This window comes from Ornithodoros turicata, chromosome 4 (genome assembly GCF_037126465.1).
Source record: "Ornithodoros turicata isolate Travis chromosome 4, ASM3712646v1, whole genome shotgun sequence".
Lineage (NCBI taxonomy): Eukaryota > Metazoa > Arthropoda > Arachnida > Ixodida > Argasidae > Ornithodoros > Ornithodoros turicata.
This window is the reverse complement of record NC_088204.1, coordinates 39,169,632-39,188,857: the sequence shown is the minus strand read 5'-3', so window position 1 is coordinate 39,188,857 and position 19,226 is coordinate 39,169,632. Positions and strand designations below refer to the sequence as shown.

Here is a 19,226-nt window from a genome sequence, read left to right as displayed (position 1 = left end):
ACGACACCACCTGTTTGTGTCCGGCCATGTCGAGGGTAATCGTCTTGTCAGATCGGCAAAGCAGACGGAAGGGGCCGTCGTAATGACCCAACAAACCATCTACATTATAGGGATGTCCTATGGACATACCGACCTGGATATTGCGACGTCTACAGGACGTCCATAAAGGTCTTGCAGACGTATTGCGGATGTCTCTGGGACCGTCAAAGTTGCATCCATGGATCTCCGTGATAGGTCCACAGGACGTCTTTGTTGACGTCTTTGGGACAGTGCTAGGAGTTTTTTTAAGTAGTGCAGTTTTGTGTATTGCACTGCTGCTACTTGCACCAGAACGTTGTCACCAGTTGTCTTGCACCAGTTGTCTGTTATTTCCTCCCTGTCTCGGGTCTTCACGTCACCAGTATGAACCAGCTAGTATGCGCACTTTCACTATTATCGATTGCTAAATTCAGCCTTTTTATGCCCATTTTCAGAGTCAGGTAGGGAGCAATTGCTAGCAATTATTATTTATTGTGTACATTTAATAGAAAATATCACTTTCAAATATATTGTATCACAGCTTGCTTGCTTGCATATACATTTTATATTTGTAACAGTACATACAGGGTGGGCGCTATAAAAGGTCAGTCCATTTTTGCGCGTGGAGAGATACATACTTGACGGACAGACTTCCGCTACTATAGAGTGCATAATTTGTGCCAGAAAAGCCTCCGAAAAAATTGTGGTTACCAGGCACTGCATATCAAAGTAAATACGACCACGCAAACTTTCGTCATCATGCATATCCTATGCGCTATACCGATGTGAACACGGCGGTCTCAAATTGTTGTGTATAGCATCCGCCTAGGGGCGCCAGCTGACACGAATTTGTTTTCGGTTTTGACGCCGCTAGCGCCCCTGGGCGGAAGCTGCACTCGACTAGTGGCAGACTGCTGTGTTTACATTGGTATAGCGCATAAGAACTGCATGAAGACAAAAGTTTGCGTAGTCGTATTTACTTTGTTATGCAGTGCCTGGTAACCACGATTTTTTAGGCTTTTCTAGCACAAATTATGCACTCTGTGGTACCGGAAGTCTGTCCGTCAAGTAGGTGTCGCGCCACGTGCGAAAATGTGACTTACCCTCTATAGCACCCACCCTGTATATAAAAGTAGACCTAAGTACTCGTGCCATAAGATATCACAGATTAGGTCAACCCGACGTAAGTAGGAATACAGCATAAAGTCGAGATACAGTACTGTGCTGGACAAGACTTTACGGAACACGTTCCGCTGCATTCTTTCCTGAGTAACACGCTAGGAGCGAATGGTACCATACAGACAAAAACAGGCGACTGGGTTACCTAAGCATATGTCTAAGTCCTTATCGTTCCATTCGATGCTACTGTGTCACTCTAAAGAAGGAATGCGCCACAGCGTGTACCGTAAACTTTTGTCCAGCACTGTACAAGTAAAATTAATGAATAAAACATGTTGCTGCAAAGAATGCCCGACTCAAAAACGCATGGGGAGAATGCACGTAAATAGGAATACAGCATGAAGTTAAAATAGAGTACCAGTAAAATGACTAAAACAAGTAGCTGCAAAAAAAGGAAAAGAACAGTCTACTGAAAAACTATGCAAATGCACATGGTACAAAAATAGGAATACAACATGAGGTAGAAATATTGTAAAAGTCAATTGACTAAAACACGTTGGTGCAATGAAAGTCCACTGAAAAACTAGACTTGTCATGTCAAATGAATTAAATGAATGACAAAAATAAAAAGTCACGCTGTAGCAAGTCGTCACTTTTTTCGATGCAGAGGCAAATTTACTGGGAGGGAGCTCCATCACTCCTTTGAACAGCGGCGCTCCTTCGCGTGTCTGAGCCAGGACTTTATAGAACATTCCACTTCCGTTCGTGTAGCTCCTGAGAACTTCCTGTTCATTCTGATTGCTTCTGAAATGAAATGAAGACAGGTGGTATTAACAGCTACGTACTGTATGGAGGTGGCTTGGGCAGTTTGAAAATGCTATATGGTATGGAAGTAGGTCAGCTGTTCGTGCAACCTATCAGTGTTTTGCCTTTCCCTTCGTGCACGCAGAACAGTCTCATTGGGTCGCTATCAAATAACGTAAAAGCAACTGGGTGATTCCATCTCAACTCAGGCGGGGTGGTCCGGACACCATCACCGATTTCATTTGAAAAATATATGCTGTACCACAACACGAATGCACACAGGAGCAATAAATATTTTGGCTCTATGTGTTGTGGTCCACCAGAAAAAAAATCTGAACGAAATTGACCCTGCGGCGGAGCTTTCTGACAGAGCGACTGACATTTTATTCCACGCCAGCGGAGGGTCCCAGAATAATTTTTTTTTGCGCAATATATCAGGCACAATGGTTTTCAGCCTTTCTAAACGGCACGGGTCAATTATGTTTTGAACTTCAATTAAGAATTGCCAAAGTTGCCCCAAAGTTCCGGTTTTGGTCATATTTGTCTCTGCGCTGTACTCGTCCTATGCATGCCATCGAGATATATGAAGTACGGGCGTGTAGGTCGAAGCGTGCTCTGTAAATTGATATCAAATTTGCATGTCTGTACCTTGTCCCCTTTTGGCACGTCTGTGTAGAGTACAGCTATGCTCTCAAAAATTGGGATTTTGGACTGCAGTTTCTCAAAAGATTTCCTTCATATTTTGTAGTTATATAGCCCTGGCTATGGTCTACATGTTTCCGCAAAATGAAAGGTTCCCTCTCAACACAACTCGGAATAGCGCTCAACAAACGTGGTGTGCAGAGCACACGATATACGTCTCGTTCGGGAGAACCACGCCAGACACTTAACAGGATTATTGGCACCTCCTATTGCCGACATCTCTGACCTTGAATGACAGAGCTCAGGATGCAGATCTACCGCAAATCGCATGCTAGCAATAACTTTGAGTCTTTCTGACTCGTTTTTCCCACTGTCTGATCTCCAATTGTGTTAGCTCCTTTACTGGAGCTAACACAAGTGGTCGGTTACTCGTGGAGTTTGTTTGTTTAGGCACAGGTGATGAGATATGAGAGCAAGCACGAAAATGTTTACGTAGTACATGTTATGTAAACGGCATCTGTAGTCATCTTTTTCTTAACTTGAACACAACTACAGCTGTTATTCATTGTTTTCCTACAGCATATTTATTTGACCTCTTGAATTTAGAAAAGAAATCTCTTTAAGGGCGTTTCACACTGCAAAACAAAACACCAAACAGCGACCAGACTCAGAACGCTGTCGCCCTCTGCGTTCCGTGTTTCGTCGATATCAATGTCACACTCTCAAGACAGTGCCACCAACGCTACAACGAGACACATGTTGTTGCGGTAAATATTTTGCATGCAGTTGGTTTTTGCACCTTCGCAAATTGTATGGGAAATACGATGGGTAGAAAATCCAGCGAACCAGTAAGGAAGTATGAAGGGAAGTGTCCCAGGACCACAGCCGCCATAGAAAACAAAATAAAAAAAAAGAAAAAGTAGGTTGTCACATAACGTTTACACAGAATGGTTCATTGCTTATACATACCAAAAATAACCAAGGGTGCATGAAGAGTGCAAAACTTTTTCTTCCCTTTCTGGCCAAACCAGCTATATTCTTCGGCAACACGATTTGTTAGCATGTAAGCTAAGATGTTCCTGGTAGCATGGCCCACGTCGTTTCCTCCAATGCACACAAGTTCCTGCGCCTACATCAGACAGAACATATAAACATGCATGCATGTAATAAGCTGCAATGCGAGAGCATTTGCAGCTGCATAACCTGTGATTACCGTATGCAAACTCATCATATTTATATTATACAGAGTGCCCAAGCTAAGTGTGAACACCTTTCCCCCACTCACATTGGGGATGAAGGAAATAAGCATCTCCGAAGATGCACAATGAACAAAAGAAAAAAAGACGGTGTTCTTTCACGAATGTTTAGCGAACGATCTACCAAACGGATTTTTGTTCTGAAATCTGCTACAATATCAGGTGACCGAAAAAACAAAACAAAAAAAAATAGCAAGATGTTCTCACTAGGACAACTTTGTAGGTTTTATAATTAAAATTTTAATTACTATTGAAAGTGAAGACATTGTCTTAGGAGTCTGGTGATGCCCTCCTAAGGAGTGCCATTCAGCATATGCTATGTTGCAACTGATTTCATCTTGGAAAAAATGATATACAGGGAGTGTGCAGGAAAACGTGACCTGCATTTAGGAACTGGGCTTGTTGTCTACCCAACTAACGAACTTCCGTTGACGCACGATGACGCACATTTATGCGTGCGAAATCTGCAGCAAAATCAATGAAGCCATACTGAGCAACGAAAACGTCAGCCTCCGTGCATCAGAATTGAGCAACATGGCTGTCGTAGGAGAGTTGTGTTTAGGCACCGATAGGGGAGTTACCGGTGCAGAAATCGAAACGATGTCCCACATGGATGCTAATTGGTAGTGCCCCTAGCGGTGCCTGCAGATAACTCTCCTGAGACCACCATGCACTACCATGTACTGTCATCACCGCCCTATTCTAATGCACGGAAGCTGACTAGGATTTTCGATTTATGAATCCCTCGATATATGAACAATTTTTCGGGGAACCGAGGATGTTCATAAATCGAGGGTTCACTGTATATACTTTATATTTAAGAGTATGTTCACACTTAGCTTGGACACCCTGTATAAAATCAATTGCAAAGATTGTGAGTTCAAAGTCTAAAGAGGACGTGCAAATTTGGTGGCTGAGCACAAATTGCTCAGCACTCCGTTTTCTGCGACAGTTTAAATATTTGTCAGAGATATGGAAGATGACGCTCTCATTAAAACATTATTAGCTTATTAGCCAAGTGTAAATTGTAAAGTGTGCGTCCAACGCTGGGATTGTCTCATGCAACTTACACCTCAGTAAGCTTACCCATGGCATCGTTAACAGCTGCAAATAATTTCTAGTACTTGTATGTTTTAGTGTCAGAGTCAATAGTGTCAATATCCGTTTCGTGTTATCATATCAGTATATGTTGTTCTTGGCAGAAGACACTGTCTTTTTTCCTAAAAGAAAAAAAAAAGACCAGCCACAGCAGTAACTTATACTTATACTTGAGTTCATATTTGAGATCCACACATATTATGCGGAGCAAGAACCTCCATTTCCGGAAAACAGGAGTCTGTATCTGGTCTTGCATTGCGCCCATCCTTGGTTATATCTTTCTGACTAAGTCAAACGGATCTCACGCTCTGAATGTCCACAGTACAAGAGGTATATTTTTAGTCTAGGGTCTATTCAGTCGATTTTTAGATGTACAGATGAGTGAATGCTCTTATTTGAGGGGTCATGTGGTTTGAGTGAGAAATAGGCACTCCATACTGAAAGGAAGATTAAACAGGTGTGCTGGGCATATAAACCATGTGGCAATATGTTGCTTTCTCTTAAGAAGTCATGGCCACATCAAATGCCTTAGTCTTTGCGATCTGGTATCAGGGTTGAATGATGCTGGTATCCTGTGTTCCTCTTGAACTCGGTGGCTCAGTCCCTTATCTGCGCTGTACTCTCTTTCGTAGGCTGTAATCACAACTACACCCACGAACGACGCAATATCTGTGCCACATCTTATGTTCATAAGTGATCGCACAATCTGAAGAAAATAGGACAAAGGGCCAACGTTAACAGTCTTCACTGCCCCTTGTAAAGTGGCTTCTCTAACAGGGTCCAGCAACCTGGTACGCACAAATGCCAGCAATGGGTGCATGAACAACCAGTGCACAGAACATGGGAACAATGTCCGAAGACAAAGAGTCACCTGGCAGTCAGCATCCCACTTTAGCATTCTAAATGTATAAATATGTACATAGACTGAAAAGTGTTATGTTCCAAAATCATTACAACTACTCGTGAATTGAGACGACTAAGTACACACGGGACAAGACAACAATGAACCAAAACACTTACGGGCAACAATTTCCTTTCTTCACTTAGAGATGAATCAAACTGCTCGAAGTCTTCGGAAGATGCAAATGGCTGTTTTATTAGTGCTCCTAGTGGTTTCGCAGCCGTACTAGTGATCCTCTGTGCGCAAAGTTCATGGAGTACAGCACTGTCCCTTTGTTGTGTCAGTCGCACCAGGTGTAAAAGTTGCAGGACCTGCTTCTGAAACTCTGGAAACAGCATACAGATCAGTTACAGAATGCAGTAAACTTGATGGGAACATCATTGACCACAGTCATGCATGCGCTGGGCGAAAATACAATAACTAAGATGAGACGAAGCACACAAAGCTCTACTTTCAACAGTGAGCTCCACTGACAATCACATCCAGTTTTCACAGTGGGGGAAAAGGTTATCTCTGTTTGTCAATGGTAATGATGGTATGCCAACATATGAGTGTGACGGTTTATTGGTCAATACATTTATAAAAGGAATACCTGTTGTGGAGGCAACATTTTCGTGCTGACGTGGATGACTAGTTGCTTCACCACCTGTTGATGTAATCTCGGATTGTAATAACAGCGCACATCGACCAAAGAATCAAACCAGTGCTGCTCCTATACACAGTTGCCGACCAATTTTTCATAATTGAAAGGACCACATAATCAGTCCAATTTATTGAGCAGTCCAAATTTTTAAACATTCCATGCACTGTTTCAACAAAATTTTATTTCAGCACTTCCACAGCCTTCAAATAACAGTTGACGTGCACACATGGCATAATGCTGGCATAATGGCACACAGGGTCAGTGCGCTTTGTTTCCTGGAGTGGTCAGAATTGTGGAGTCCCAAAATGCACTGTAGTGAGTACATTTTGGCACTTGGAAGAAAAAAACATTCTAATCAATGAACGTGCTCAAACCGAAAGGAGTAAGAGGAACCGGACGATTTATCCGAAACACAGTCCAAAATGTTGGAAGTGGAAATTGTTCGGCTCTATGTGGTTTTTGACGCTACCAAGATTTGTCTGAAAAATTTGAAACTCTAGTCTGAAATATTGATTGGCGACTGTGTCAACGATTGCTATTAAGCTTGCATCATTTCCACATTAACATAATTTTAGTTTTGTTTAAACAGTTTGTTTCCTTACTCATTCCAGCAAATGATGTACCACACATTTCATCTAATGTGCCAGAGATGGTGTCATGGATTGAATCATCATTGCTGCCTGCAAAGGGTGAACCACATTAGAACAGGAGATAGTACAGACCACCTGCTATATCAAATCCTACCTTGGGAGCTGCAAGGTCGAGCAGTGGTCTTCTTGCCTGCAGGTTATTCCAGAAAGATATTAGTTATTTCCGGACAGAATACTATAGCCTATGACCTGTATCCTGTATGAGACATACCTAAAAATAAATATGACTTACCTGCTGCGTGGCATTCTGGAAAATTGTGAGGGATTGGAGGCACATCAGGAAGTGTGTTGTCGACGTCTTCAGAGTCGGAAGACTCAGGAAGGGGAAACACGCGTGGACGCTTCGTCCTTCCTGTGAAGAAAGTAGAAGTTAAGTTTTGTGGAAACACAAAGCATACAAACATATTTTTATTTTATTATTTTAAGGATCCATCAACAGTCTACACCTCTGTGGCGCTATACAACAATGGAGAAAGAATGGGAAAAGCAACAGAATAACACGACATACAAGGTAATATCTTCAAATCAAATCAATTTTATACAATTCGCAATGTGACTGAGAGTAAAGACAAAAAAAATAACGCAGTGTGACTCGACGTGACACAAACTTAACAACCTAAAAGAGCCATATAGCTACGCTAGTTGCTTGACACCTGTCTATGTCTGTTGTATCTTGGCAGCAGCAAGCAAATGAAAACAGCCACTGGTTGTCAACAGAAAAGAAAATGTTGACATTTGAATTAGAAGTATCAATAGCTATAAAATGTTTCACATAGAGGAGAAGCGTTTGCAATAGTGGGCAAAAGAACGGACACTGACGTTTAACGCTTCATGGCACGAAACATGCTTCAAACCAATACGAAGCAGAATAGATAATAAGAATGAACAGGGATTACCAATTGTGGGCTCCTCCGATTCCTGGATGAGACGGCATGGAGGAAGTCGCTTTCGTCTGCCATCGTCGCTCATGTCTGAATTTAAGTCCGAAATATACTGAGCACGGTCAAGCTTGGCATGAGCTTCAGCATACGTTGCTGCAAATTTACAAAAAAATTGTCACTGGGATTACGCAGTAGTAACATGATGCATTTTTAAATGCACATTTGTCCCCACAATTTGTAATTCAGATAGGATGCCGCAGTTAAAAGATCAGCAGCCAAAGCTCCACATGCACGCTTTAAGGAAAGGTGGACAATGATATACCCTTTAGAGTGATAATGGCTTGTCATAAATGTGTCCAGTCCGTGTGGTACTCCTAAATCCTTACATGCTAACTTTGCCGCCCTGGGTGGCGAACTGGTACCATTCACGTGCACAAATGAATTGTCCAAATGAATTGTCCTAGAATCATGCGGTCAACGACATTTGTTCTTACTATGTTTTTTGCCACCTTCTGACGTGCGTGTAATGTAACCTAAGTTTGATTATGTAAATTTTTGCGAAGTGAACTCAGAAATTTGCCAAGTAAAGGTCACTTTTTTACCTCACCAACATGAAGATCATGCCGAATTTACTCTAATTCATGATAATTGACAGAGATACTCAGAATCTATCCTATCTGAAAAAATAGGCGAACATCACGCTTCTCAAGGCACTTCAGTATAACGCACGAGGACTTTTCGAGCGCAATCGCTGTTAGTCCGACGAAAGGAGGTTTGAAACACAGCCCACAGAGTGATAGCATACCTGCCAACTTGGGAACTTCCAAATTAGGGAGATTTCAGAAGCGGGTGGGTGGTGTGGGGGAATTGCGAAAGGGAAAGTATGGTCCCAGCCGAGGCCGGACGCGATAAGCTATGTGTGTATTGTCTCTCTCTGCTGTGCCGGTGTGGGCTGGGTTTCCAACCTCCTTTCGTCGAGCTGACGATGATTTCACTGAAAAATTTGTCGCACGCTATCCTGTGCGAGCTCCGTAGAGCATGATTTTCAGCTATTTTTTTCCAGTACGATAGCTCCTCAATATTCCTATCAAGTATCATGAACTTGAGTAAACTCGGCACGCACTTCACATTGCTGGGGTAAAAAAGTGACCTTTAGTTGGAAAATTTCAGAGTTCAGTTCGCAAAAATTTACATAACATGCATGTTACATAACATGAACATCAGGAGGTAGCAAAAACATAGTAAGAACAAATGCAGTTGCTCGCATGATTCTAAGTGGCGTAGTTGTTTTATTAAAATTCAATTACGTTTTCTGGGACACCCTGTATAATGTACTAACTGCCATTGCAAATTAGCCCAAATGCGAGAAAGTATTCGACAACATAGCACAGGTCATGCACTGAATTATGAAAGAAGCATTACCTTCGTGTGAAACCAATTTCCAATGGGAAAGTGTGCAAGGCATAGTGTGAATATACAACCTATGTTTTATTATTGATATGCTCAACTGAATTTTATTGAACATTTCAACAAAACTGCTCAAAATATATAGCTCACTTAACTTCATACTGAGAAGCAAAAAATAAAGGGAAGGGTACAAATTCAGTATGGTGCTGCCACTGCCAGCAGTAGAAAGAGCATTTTGTGGCGGGGCAAAGTAGATCTTTGTTGGGCACATACTTCAGGTCACTAAATTTTGCGTAATTGAAATTTGATTGCAACAATGTATACAATGTAAGATGTAATAATAATAAATGTAAGATACAATAAGATACAATGTATGGGTCTACTCTTGGTTTGAGAACACATATTTTGGATTATGTGTGAAGGATAACTGTTCAATGCCATTCCAGCAATGATGACAATTCGATAACAAATATTGAAATGTGATTTCTTGGTAAGTCCGTTACATTGTATGTGTTTCAAGCTTTGTCAGAATACTTTCTCCTTTGTGATGTTCAATATCATCTTGGTTCCTAAAGCTGTGATTTGTTCTCAGCGGAGCTGCCATTTCGAGGTAACACATTCGGTTTGTTAAGTATTCGCCTTCCACAGTACACTTTGGGCAACCAGCCCGGGCATTGTGGCCTTTTGTGCAAAAAATGAATGCTCGTGCAGGAGCATCACACACAATACTCTGCAGAACTACAGTATTGTGCTTATTATTAATAATGAGTCCTGACTGGAGGAGCTCTTTCATGTCCTCTACAAGCTGGGTGAGGAACTCATTTGGACATGCTGGCTTTTCGATCCCTGCGTAGACACCAACAAGAAATGGGCTATCTGCACCGGGTACATTGGCTAAGCACTGTATAGGCCATAGCTGTTGCCTCGAGCTCTTACTAATTGGTAAGCCATCAACGTTAAGGCGCAGCGGTATACAGGCTGGTAGATTGCTCACATGGGATAAGGTGGTGGTTAGCCCGCTAGCAAGGCCAAAATGGCAGTAGGTTCCAGTGCCCATTCGCGAAGTTCTCGATGCTGTATTACGAGGTGTACACAACAGGGCACGTGAATCACTAGGAAACTCTGCGTGGCACGGGTGACTTTTCAGAATCTTTAAAAGAGCGCTGACAGCTGCGTGCGTTATATTATGCTCAATTGCCCAACGCCTTAGAGGGCTCAGAGAGCTCAATAAATCTGAGCGGTCTTCAGATCGTTGTTCGGTATCCAGTTCTGTTATACCCCATCCGGGTGTCACGTTTGCGTTCTCATTTAGCAACGTTTCCGTTTCCAAATGTGCTACACTCGCCGACGCAGTCAAAACCGCTTCTTCGATATTCGGTCTTACGGCACATTCAACCGAAGAACCGCTATCACTAGACGTTCCTTCTGCGCCAATATCGCTTTCCAAATGTTCGTATTGAACAGTTCCTTCGTTAATCGAGCAGCAAGCGTGACGGTCGTTGTCTTCGTATGAGGTGTCTGCAGAAATCGCTGTGAGAGACTCTCTCACTTCCCGCCGCGCCTTCATATACACGTAGCGCTTACCACGCACCTTTGGCATCGTTACCACTTCGCGTATCTTTTCACATAGAACTGCAAAAGCTCACCTTTGAAGCTCAACAAGTACAACAGACCGCAACTGACGCAACAAAGGCAGGAAAAGGCGCGCAGATGATGATGGTGATCACGATGTTGATGGTGCTCCCTCCTCAAAGCAGAACCGCTTGAGAGTCTCCGTGGAGCAGACGACGCGCGTATCTGTGAGAGAGTCGTTGCCGATCATCTAGAAATACTTTTATAGTTCATCATAGGAGAGTTTATTCCGCGCATTCTAGTTTATTAATATTCTACAAATAATATTGTATAGATTCCATCAAGATAACATAATTAATGCATATCTGTCAGTGTGACGTCGTGTCCATGTAGTGCAAATGTTACATATATGACAGCGTAGTTGTGATATTACCAATGTGCTGTGATCTGATACGATGATACCCCTTCGCAAGTTTGTGCTACATTACAAAAAGAAGAACCCGACGATATCCTGTGGATGTCTAAAGGATGATGGGTTCCGGATCGTTCTGGGACTTTTATGGATATTTCAGCTACGTCCAGAGGACGTCCACGGGAAATCCAGCATGGATCAGGACGTCTGGATCAGTTGTGGATGTCCTGGGGACGTTGATGGTTTACTGGGGAGGGGCCAGTTGACGGCGAACGGCGCCACGACGTAGGAAGGCATGTGTGCAGGACTTGAGGTCTTGGGGAACAAAAACCGGGACAGTGGTGGGCTGGCGCGGAGGGGTCAGAGCAAGCTGACGGAAGAAGGGTCGGAGGCCGTTGACATTATCTGACGGGGGAACAGGCTGCTCAGTTTGACCGGGGCACCAGAAGACAGCGGGGAAACGCAGAGTCGTGCCGAAAACCAACTCTGCGGCAGAGCAGGCAAGGTCGTGCTTCAGGGCAGAGCGAATGTCCAGCAAGACTAGGGGTAGATGGTCGACCCAATGAGTCCCGGCCTGGCGAGCGATATGAGAGCAGTCTTCAGCTGGCGGTGAAAACGCTCCACCAGACCGTTTGCAGCAGGGTGGTAGGCTGTGGTCCGCAGATGGTGAATGCCGAGGAGCGCCATGAGTCGCCTGAAGAGGGCACTCTGGAACTGCTGTCTCTGGTCGGTGGTAATGCGGGCGGGGCAGCCGTACCGTGCGATTCAGGCGGAGAGGAGGGCGTGGGCCACGCTATCTGCAGTCGCATCGGGAAGGGGAACCGCTTGCGGCCATCGTGTATAGCAGTCCACGATATTAAGAAGGTAGCGGTGGCCGTGGCACGGGGGTAATGGACCAACGAGGTGTACATGAAGGTGCTGAAACCTTGCGTCAGGCAAGGTGAAGGGATGAACGGGTGTCTTGGTGTGACGTGTGATCTTGGCCTTCTGGCAAGCGATGCAAGCCCTCGTCCAACACCGAACGTCCGTGTTCATTCCCGATCACACAGAGCGAGATGACAATAGTCGCTACGTGGCACGGATCCCAGGATGGCTGATGTTATGAAGATCTTGAAAGGTAGGGAAGCGCAGGGAGGGCGGCAAGTAGGGACGGGGGACGGGGTCAGAGACGTCGCACCATATGTCAGACGACGAAAAGGGCAGAGGCGCCTTCTGAAGCTGTAGGGAATGCTTGGTCGTGTCCGAGAGAAGGTGACTGAGCGTAGGATCTCCAGGGGCATGTTGCTGGCGAGCTCAGGGTGGTCGGCAGTGTTTATATGACAACGTGCCTATAGCGTGGCCTATTTCGACACTTGCACTCGAAATGCCGTTGCTGGTCATGTCGTTGCCGTCATGCCGACGCGAGGAGGTCGGCACGGAATGACGATAGCTTAGTGACGGTAAATCTCTCGTCATTCACACAAGCATCGGCATCAACATGGCGGATATCTATTTGTTCCTCGCTGATGCTGGCGTATGCGAAGATGAAAGGACACGCGCCTTTCGTTTGCGACGCTGTCGCAGGGGATCTGCAAAGATGTATGTACTCTCATGTTCACTCTAGAATTGAAAGCAACGTATGATCTCTCATCGTACGTCCCGTTTACAAGATAGCATTGTTTGAAACAGGGTTTTCTGCAGGGCTTCTTAATACCGTTCGTATCGCGTCTGTATCGTACAGTGTAAGAGCCGGAGACTGTGCATGCTTAGAACCCCTGCTCTGAACATCCCCTTAGTTTAATGTTTCTAAACAGCATAACTGGATATTATAATCTCACAACGAAATACCTCAACTTTGGTAGCATAAACGAAGGAACACAACCGGCTCGAAACTATTTATTTATGTTTACAAGTTGAAACCAGTGATGCAATACAAGCGTATGTGATCATACTTTAATAGTAAAATGTAATGACCAGTCTTCAATTGTATTGTACTATTTCACTAACTTTATTGGCTGAGCTCTGTTATGGAGAGAAGGAATGGGGAAAGAAAATGAAGTGCCTGTCGGCCAGCTGCTGTTTCACGGTTTGAGGGAAGCTCTCCGTAGCCCCCATACTTACCTCTCGGATTCATTTATAAACACAGTTCCTTTGAGTGAACGTTTCACACTGCTTCACGCCTCCTGGATTTCCTATTTTGTTTTGCAGAGGTCGGTTTGCCCGATTGCATCAGACTTTTGCAATGGGCGAGCTTGTTTTGTCAGTTATGGTCTCAGTAGGGTTAATAACTCTGTGTTGCACACAGCTATAGTACACAGGCCTAAAGTACATACACCTATAGGCTATACCCCTATGTGTGTGCACTTATGAATAATATGAAATATTACGTCCGTTTACAGCACAGCAATGGCGCAGTACCACTCTACCAGTTGCACAAAGGTTGCTTATAGCATTTTGATTTTACGCAACCGGTGCGCTTCTTGGGAACATCGCAGAGGAGGAAGACTTCCTTACGAGCAAGCGACCAGTGTCGGAGTCCATTCATGATGTCAGCACGCAATCATCCGTAAGCTTGCCCTGCGATACCTCTCCCATGTCACCCGAGGAAAAGTTGAGGGCAAAACGAGGCTTTTACGAGATTGCAGGTCTGCCTGGCTGCCTTGGTACGTCTAGAGTCACTAAATAAGCTACGCTTCAGAGTATCGACACTGAGGCAAAAAGAGCCGCCATGTTGTTTCGGATGACCTCCAGCCCCACCTCTATTTTGGCAGTAGAAATAGATGAAGATGAAGTTCAGCAGTGGAAGAAGACAACACTTCGAAGAGCGCTAAATGGATGGCGCTGGAGGTCGTCCGAAACAACATGGCGGCTCAGTGTCGATACTCTGAAGCGTAGCTTATTTAGTGACTCTAGGTACGTCAACGTGACTTTACAGCATAATGTTGTATTCTAAAACATGCAAAACTTATGCTTACCGACCGCATTCTAACATTTCAGGCGCAATTGATGGGACAGCGATATCAATAATGGCTCCAAGCAGGACAATGTTTTGTGGATGGTAACTATTACTGTCAGAAGGGATATCATGCCATCAATGTGTTTGGGGTAAGGTAGATTTCATATACGATAGCTTAGCATACATATTCCTCTTTTATATCCATAACATTTTAACAGGTGTCGGATGCTACTCGCCGCATCCTTTACCTAAATGCATGCTACCCAGGGAGCTGCCACGATTCAGCTATATGGAGTTTGTGTGACCTCCATCGCCAGACTTCTCAATTGCAGATGGCGAATGGCTTTTAGGCAAGTATACATTCCACTCCTCCAAGAGAAGAAACAGTAAACAAAATATTTCCACATTTGTTTGCGTGGAAAGCAGTTATCTGCGCAAGACTGTGTACTGAAAAAAGGAAAAAGGAAAACACCTTCAGCAGAAAGCTGCTCACTATGCTGCTAGTAAAGTAGTGCTTGCTTCAGGAGTGCAAGTACTAGTGGTTACATTGTACTACCCACGTAATCAGGTTTCGTTCATCGGGAGTAGCAAGCCCATAGGTCTGGGCTTTCCCACCATGCCATCACCTTTCCCCGTCATCGCAACAAAGAAATCTGTACCCCACCCTGATGTAACGTGATCTGCAAGTGGAGTACGACAAGTGATTGTGTCGGGAGCGTCCAAATATCTTCAGCGTCATTTTTCATAAATATGTTTCATGTAGAGCTTGGAAGGTGTGTAAAAGTCATAGATGCAAAAGAGAATGAAGAAACCCTGATAATGGCAACATTATTAGTGCTTCCACTACACATATTCATATTCTTGTCCACTTTTTGAATTGTGGTTCGAACAGTACTGGTTAAATAGGGGTAAGACATAAATAAACACATCCGAGCTAGGATTTGTATCACCAATATGCATTGTTTAATGCATGAAGAATAGCATGACTATATTCACTGTTCCACATGCCCTTCCGACATTTAACGTTTTGGAAAATGTTTATCTGTGGTTAATAATTGATACAAGCAACTTATGTATTTACAATAACATAGTTATATGTCATTCAACATTGACAATCAATGGTGTTGCACCATAGCTGTGCAACACAATTGCACATCTATGGTGTTTTCTGGGCAGCATGTGTACAGAAGTGAGTGCTAGAAATTTTCACTCACTCATGCTCACTACGTTCTCACTTCATTTGCATATATGCTCACAAAAAAGAGGGCTGATAAAAGAGAGCGTGAGTAACGGATTAATCTTTAGAAGGGCTTTCAGAACATTAGTGGCGATGTATGCAAAATGCTGTGCACCTGGATCGAAATTTCACTGTCACTGAAAAAAAATGACCTAATTCAAACAAAATTGGGGGTTGTAATTTCACCTTTGTAAATAACTTCTAGATAACTTGTAACTAGGTCTGCAAACATATGTAATATTTTGTTTCATGTAATGCAACAAAATCGAGAGAGAGAAAGAGATAAATGATGACAATGATATTGAGTTATCCACGTTGTGTGAGGTTCCTGAATAACAGCATGGTGGCATTGCAGTCTTATCCAGCGAGAGAATGTTCTCACTTAAAGCGTGTCAGTTTGTTCCGCAAGTTCAGATTTAATGCCCTTGAATGGTTTTCCGCCCTGTTTAAACATACCGGGTGCTTCAGTTAAAGGGACGGTCTCGTGCAGCCGGGGCGATTCCGAAACTTAGCCAAAACTAGTTTCACGAGTACTGTACACATACAACCGTCAAAGTTTCATTCGGAATAACCAAGTCGTTTTCGAGGAATTTGTCGAAACGTGCCATAAGAGGAGACGACGAAAGCTGCGCTCTCTCATGCATACGTCACGTATGACGTCGGCCTGCGGGTGCGTCGTCGTTGTCATGGTAATTGTAACTTGCAGACGCACCTTGGGTTGAGTAATCCCCTTTGCTCTCGAAACGGGGACACTCAGGCATATACCTCCGCGAGCGGAGAATGTAGTCCGAGCATTGACTGTGCCGTCTCCCATAATGTGGCGCACAATCGGATACGTGGAAGCTAAGTCACGTGTTTTCTTTCCGCGAGTATTTAATACGGTTTTTAAATAAACACGTACTCCTTCTCCATGTACGTCGTCAGCGACACTTCATTTGGAAACATGATCAGTGTACAACGGGGAGTGTAATGGAAGCGCGCGTATTATATTTTTGGTCGGAGCTGTAATGCGACCGCGCGCGCCGATGGCCAGCGACTTCAGATTTGTGATTGTGGATGGGGTTGTTCTGCAACTTTTAACTTGTATTTGAGGATTAACATAGTTGTTCTGAACCACCATGCTTGCCATTACATAGAATGTGCGTTTTTCACCTGAGAACTGAAAGAAAATGTACAAGAGTTGCCGCGGTGCCCAGTAACTTCTGAAAGTCGCCTGCTCACGCCGATGCACTAGCGCGCGCAAAAGCAGACGATTTCTGTATCCTATCACGGACTTACCCGCAGGGCGACGTGGCCCTTCTTATTGTTGCCAACACAGATCGCGGTATGCTCTGCAATCTTTATCAATTTAATTCGGTTATTTAATAACCGTGGCGTGTTTTGTCGGGAAAATTAGCAGTATTCCATTTTCAACAAAGGGCAATCGAATGGTACACTTTATGAAAGGGGCAGGGGGTACGAGACCGTCCCTTTAAATCCCCGGGCTAAATAATTCGCGAACGGGTGCACCAATCGACGAACTTTCTTTTTTACGAGTATCTGTGCGATACCACCTAGAAGCTCCGCACCGTGTGAATGAGTGGCAGGCGCTCATTATTTAAATAAAAATTCAAAGGAGTTTTGTAAAAAACATAACTTCTAAAGCAGGGCGCTGTCGTCATTAAAATGGGCACTACCGCTTTTGGGACCTTCAGTGGACCTTTTAGAGAAAAATCTGCCACCGAAGCGGGTTATTTGTTGCTCTAATTAATTGGTTTCGGTTTGCATATTTTGTCGCGGCTGGTCGCGGTGAAGCGCAATAGGACATAATTCGTTGGTACATGGGTCAGTGAATGGAAGAGCGTCCTTTTGCGCTTCACTGCGACCAGCCACGACAAAAATATGTAAACCGAACCAATTAATTACTGCAACAAATGACCCGCTTCGGTGGCAGATTTTTCTCTAAAAGGTGTCCACTGAAGGTTCAAAAGGGGTAGTACCCATTTTAATGCCGACAGCGCCTTGCTTTAGAAGTTATGTTTTTTTACGAAACTCATTTGAATTTTTATTTAAATAATGTGCGTCTCCCACTCATTCACACGGTACGCAGCTTGTTGGTGGTATCGGATAGATACTTGCGAAGAAGAAAGATCGTCGACTGGTGCACGCGTTCGCGCATTATTTAGCCCGGGGATTTAACTGAAACACCCAGTATATCAAGTATTCACCACATGCGTGTTCCCTTCTGCTTTGCTTTATTTCTGCTTGCACGTTTTACTTTGCAGTAAGGTTATAAAGAATTTCTTCCAGTTTTTTAAAATGTTAGCTTCAGTCCTATCTTCTCTGGTTATGAGTGTTTCCTTCGTATTCATTTCAGTTTAGAAAATTTGTACTTGCACAGGTCATGCTGGTAGCTGTTTTGTAGCAACGATGTTTCACTCACCCAAGGTGAGCACACAACATATTAGCCGGACTACTACTGCCAGAACACGGCACATTTTGTTGCCTCATTCTCTCCAGCTTCAGCCTGTAGTACTCGCTGATGGGTGTCATTGCCTATGTGCGAAAGCAAAAAAAAAAAAAAAATCGCAAGTTATAAAGATGTAACGGAGGAATAATTCAATGGTGATCTCATTTCTGGGACTAATACCAACATAAGAAGGCCCGTTTTCGCCATGGGGGCCCCCACTGTCCACATGTCATTTAATTGCCGTCACTAAAGCACCATGCAATTATGTTTATGAGGAGAAAACTAACAGCTCGCACTGGGTGAAACTGAACTTTGAAGCTTACACTACGAACTTACTACTTACTAACTTAACTACGAACCTTAGAGTAAAAATGTACGTATAAGACTATTGGGAAGCAAGTACAAGAAAAAAAAAAAGAAGAATGCTGGAGTGCAATATACACCAGGTCATTCATTATGGTCAATACTCTACAGTGCATAACATGTACATTTTCGCATCACTTAGTTTGAAACTTTGCACTGTGTGCGAGAGTGCGTATGTGTATTTCTTCACGTTGTGCATGCTCAAGTGTAAGTTCTAATTCTGGGTAACAGTTATTGTATATTTGTATGTAGTACCTCAGTGCCGTGCACGTGGAATCTACTTTTCATTGGTACCTATGTCATTGCTTGTGCTTCTGCTGTTGTGTTACTTGGATGCCTCATCTGGCCACATGTCATGACACGAGTGTCTCTGTTACGTTACCTCGGTGAGTCGGTCAATGCGGTCAACAAGAGTTCTCTGGGCTGCTAAGATCTGCTGTGCAATGTTGATCGGTACCCTCCGCCTTCGGCGACGTTGAACCCGTGTTCCTGGCTGGCTGTTTGGGCGAGGTTGCACCAGACCATTGCTCCCCGCTGGTTCAGGAGCCTGTACAAAACAGCGTTACTACCTCTGCCTTGTTCTGTTGCAACGCATGCCCACCATTGCAGGGACTTCTGCTGATGCAGACTCTTCTTGCCGTACAGGTTCTTGTATTTCTGCAGGCTGTTCTGCTGGTGCTTGGGCACTCTGCAAGTAGCAAATGATATACAGGGTGTTCGGTCTAACGTATCCAGATATTATATTTAAAGCGAGCGATAAAAAAAAACAAGTGGTACTTTTCTGCTACTTGAGTAAGAAACAGGTATTGCTTCACTAGTAGCAGCTGTTTCTTACTCAA

General features: G+C 43.8%; 1 long non-coding RNA gene across 1 annotated transcript; it reads right to left on the bottom strand.

The window, feature by feature from the left end:
* Positions 1 to 5,986: 5,986 nt before the first annotated feature.
* On the bottom strand, positions 5,987 to 7,265 carry LOC135393030 (uncharacterized). The gene is made up of 4 exons (XR_010422391.1): positions 7,226 to 7,265; positions 7,084 to 7,161; positions 6,431 to 6,484; positions 5,987 to 6,163 (listed from the first exon to the last, which is right to left on the bottom strand). It is a non-coding gene; the product is annotated as an uncharacterized LOC135393030 (long non-coding RNA).
* Between the last annotated feature and the right edge of the window lie 11,961 nt (positions 7,266 to 19,226).